Source organism: Orycteropus afer, unplaced genomic scaffold (assembly GCF_000298275.1).
Source record: "Orycteropus afer afer isolate SDZICR_OR568_19922 unplaced genomic scaffold, OryAfe1.0 scaffold00008, whole genome shotgun sequence".
In the NCBI taxonomy this organism is placed as follows: Eukaryota; Metazoa; Chordata; class Mammalia; order Tubulidentata; family Orycteropodidae; genus Orycteropus; species Orycteropus afer.
The window spans coordinates 23,290,677-23,294,990 of record NW_006921595.1 but is presented as its reverse complement, the minus strand read 5'-3'; positions in this window follow the sequence as shown (position 1 = coordinate 23,294,990).

Here is a 4,314-nt window from a genome sequence, read left to right as displayed (position 1 = left end):
AGTATTGATATGGTCATGGGTGTGCATATTATCTATTCATATGATAGCTCTTATTTTTGTAAGCTAAATACTTAGTAGTAGGATTGCTGGATCATATGCTATTTCTATGTCCAACTTTTTTTTTTTTTTTTCTGTAGCTTGGTATTTGATGTTAATGGTAATGCATTATTGTGGATATACTGGTTGGTATTAGCATCTGTCATCTATCTCTTCTGTGCACAACTCAGTGTCCTCCTTTTTCCTAATGTTATCATGGTGGTAACGGACTCTTTCTGTACATCCTTCCCCTTACTTACGTCAGCTTGTGGACCTCAACTAGCCCAAAATTAATCCTCCTTTCCCTCCCCACCCCAGTAACCTACAAAGTGAGTTCCCTTTCTTAAGCAAACACTTCTTTGTCTTTTTACAGTAATACATACATACAGTATTTGCCCATCTGCAATTGACTTATTTCTCTCAGCATAATGTCCTCCAGGCTCATCCACATTGTGAAACGATTCATGTATCCTTCATTGTTCTTTAATGTAGCATAGTATTCCATTGTGTGAATGTACCATAATTTGGTTATCTATTTCCAACTATTTAAGGAAGCATTTTCCAAAGGAGTTGCATCATTTTACAGTCCCATCAGCAATGTATGAGAATTTGAGTCTCTCTAAGCTCTACTGATCATTTGTTATTTTCTTTAAAAAACAAAACAAAACAAAACAAAAACCTTGCTGTTAATACTGGGGTGAGATGATATCTCACTTATGTTTTGATTTGCATCACTTTAATGGCAAATGACCAGGAGTAGTTCTTCATGTGTTTGTTGGCCACCTGATTGTTTTTGGTGAAGTGTCTGCTCATGTCCTCTGCCCAGGTTTTTACTTGATTGTTTGCCTTTTTGTTGTTGAAGTTTTCTATAAATTTTGGAGATTAAACTCTTGTCAAATATGTTCTTGGCACTTTTCCCACCAGTCTGTATGTTCCTGTTTATTGTTTTGGTGAAGCCTATTGATGCACAGAAATGTTTAACATTTAAAAGGTCCCAGTTGTCCAGTTTGTCTTTTGCTGTTTGTGAGTTTTTTAGTTATGTTTGGTAGTGCCTTTATGCTGTGTATTAGGGTCTCAAAGTTTATCCTTATTTTCTCCTTGATGATATTTATAGTGCTAGGTTGTACATTTAGGTCTTTGATGCATCTTGAGTTAGTTTATTTTATTATTTTTTTAAAAAATATGGTGAGAGATATGGCTCCCGTTTCATTTTTCTGAAAAGGGATATGTAGTTTTGCTAGAACTATTTGTTAGAGAGACTGTCTTTTGCCAATTTAATGGAGTTTGGCCCTTTGTCAAAGATCAACCACCGATAGATAAGTAGATTTGCTTCTGGGTTCTCAATTTTGTTCCATAGGTCTATGTGTCTGCCGTTGCGCTGATATCAAGTTGTTCTGACCACCATGGGTGTATGGTAGGTTTTAAGATATGAGAGTGTGAGGTCTCCCATTTTGTTCTTCTTTTTCAATTGTCCTTTCTTTATCCAGAGTCTTTTTCATTTCCATATAAAGTTGGTGATTAGTTTTCCATCTCATTAAAGAATGATGATAGAATCTGGATTGAAATTGCATTATGTCTGATTGCTTTGACATTTTACTATATTAAGTCTTCCTATAAATAAACTCCAGTGCTTGTCTGTCAGTTTGTCATACTGTGGTGGCTTGTGTGAGGCTGGAGGCTATGCCACAAGTATTTCAAATACCAGGAGTGTCACAGATGGTAGACAAGTTTCAGCAGAACTTCCAGATTAAGACAGACTTGGAAGAAGAAAGGGGCCATCCACTTCTCAAATAATTGGCCAGTGAAAACCTTATGAATAGCAGTAAAACACTATCTGATATATTACTGGAAAACTTTATGAATAGCCCAGAAATTTTGTCCAACGTAGTGCCAGAAGATGAGCCTCTCAGGTTGGAAGGCACTCAAAGTACGATTGGGGATGAGCTGCTTCCTCAAGAGTCCACTTTAATGACATGGATGGAGTAAAGTTTTCAGGACCTTTATTTGCAGATGTGCCATAACTCAAAGTGGGAAGAAACAGCTTCAAACATCCATTGATAATCGGAACATGGAATGTATGAAGTAGGAATCTAGGAAAATTAGAAGTTGTCAAAAATGAAATGTAACAAATGAAGATCAATATCCCAGGCATTAGTGAGCTGAAATGGACTGGTTTTTGTCATTTTGAATCAGACAACCATATGATCTACTATGCCAGAAATGACAAATTGAATAGGAATGGCATGGCATTTTTCGTCACAAAGAATGTTTCAAGATCTATCCTGAAGTACAATGCCGTCAGTCATAGGATTATAGACATATGCCTACAAGGAAGACCCAATAATACTCAAACTCACTCACTGCCGTCTAGTCGATTCAACTCATACTGACCCCTCCTTGCGTTTCTGAGGCAGTATCTTTATGGAAGTAGATTGCTCAATCTTCCTTCCAAGGAGTGGCTGGTGGGTTTGAACCTCCAGCCTTCTGGTTTGCAGTCAAATGCCTTAGGCACTACCTACCATTTATTCAAATTTATGCACCAACCACCAAAGCCAAAGACAAGGAAATTGAAGCTTTTTCCCAACTTCTGCAATCTGAAATTGACCAAACATAGTGTTGTTATGAGTCGGAGACAACTACATGGCACCTAACAACAACATAACATTGATGAAAATGGTATAGTCTTCTTTTTTTTTTTTTGTAGTAGTAGTAGTGTTTTGTAGTTTTCTTTGTATAGGTCTTTTGCATATCTGGTTAGATTTATTCCTAAATACCTCATCTTTTGGGTGGCTATTTTAAATGTAGGACCTCTGATTAAAGAATCAGACTACTAACCAAAAAGTTGGTGGTTTGAACCCACCATACAAGATTTAAAGCCTTGGAAACCCCATCAGGTAGTTCTACTCTGCTTATTAGGGTCAGTATTAATCAGAATCAACTCAGTGACAGTGAGTTTGGTTTTCGTTTTCATTGTAAATGGTATTGTTTTCGTAATTTCTTTTTTAAAGTTCTCTTTATTAAAGAAACTGATTGCTTTTTGTATGTTGATCTTGTACTCTGAATCCTTCTATTAGTTCCAGTATTATTCTTTTTTTTAAACTTTTTATTTTGATTTGAGTGAAATTTTATAGAGTTGATTCATTTTGCATTCAGCAGTTCATACATGTTTTGTTTTGTGATACTCGTTACATTCCTCGCAGTATAACGTATCACACCTCCCACTTGCTTCCTGTGGAAGGACATTAATGTCTTTTCCCTGCGTCCTTTTGGCTTATGCATTTCTGTCTCCCTAACTTTCTCTCTGTGCAAATGCTGCCCTTCTGACCTCCCATGGTTGATTGTACTAAGCACTGCATTGCCCTGATTAGGTGTTCAGCTCACAGCCCGGTCTATTGTTTGGCTGAAAGTTAAGCCACAGAGTGAGTTCAATTTCAGGCCTGAAGGATGACTCAGGTCCATAGCTTCAGGGTTTCACCAGTCTCTATCAGAATAGTAAGTCTGGTCTTTTTTTTATGATTTTGAGTTTTGTCCCACATTTTTCTCTCACTCTATACAGGATCAGCTTTCTTTCTTTTCTTTTCTTTTTTTTAAATTGTGATTTGGGTGAAAATATACAGAATAAATTCATTTTCTATACAACAGTTCATACACATTTTGTTTCATGACATTGATTACAATCCCCACAATGCAACAGCTCTCTTACTACTTCTTCCCTGTGGTTACCTTTTCCCTGTGTCCTTTCCTATGTATTCCTGCCCTCCGAACAATCTCCCTGTGCAAATATTGTCTTTCTGTTATCCCATTGTTGATCATTCTAAGGAGTGCCCTTACCTGGTGGAAATGTTCACCTTATATGCCTGAAGTCAGGAGTCAGTTCAATTCCAGGCCTTAAGGGTGACAGGGTCCAGTCTTAGGGGTTTCACCATCTCTATCAGGTCAGTAAGTGCAGCCTTTTTCATGATTTTGTTTTGTTTGACATTTTTCTCCCACTCTATCCAATATCTCCTATTTTGATCCCTTTCTGAGTGGTTGGCATTGGGAGCTGGGGACCTTCTAGTTCTTCTGGTCTAAGGGTCATATAGGCTGAGGTTCTCATGGTCCATTAGTCCTTTGGACTAACTGTTTCCATGCATCTTTGATTTTCTTTACTTTTCTCTGCTCCAGACAGGGAGAAACCAATAGTTGCCACTTAGATGGCTGCTAAAAACTTTTTTTTTTTTCTAACCTGGGCATTTGTTTTAAAAATTAGAAAACAATGTCCAATTTCTCCATTTATGG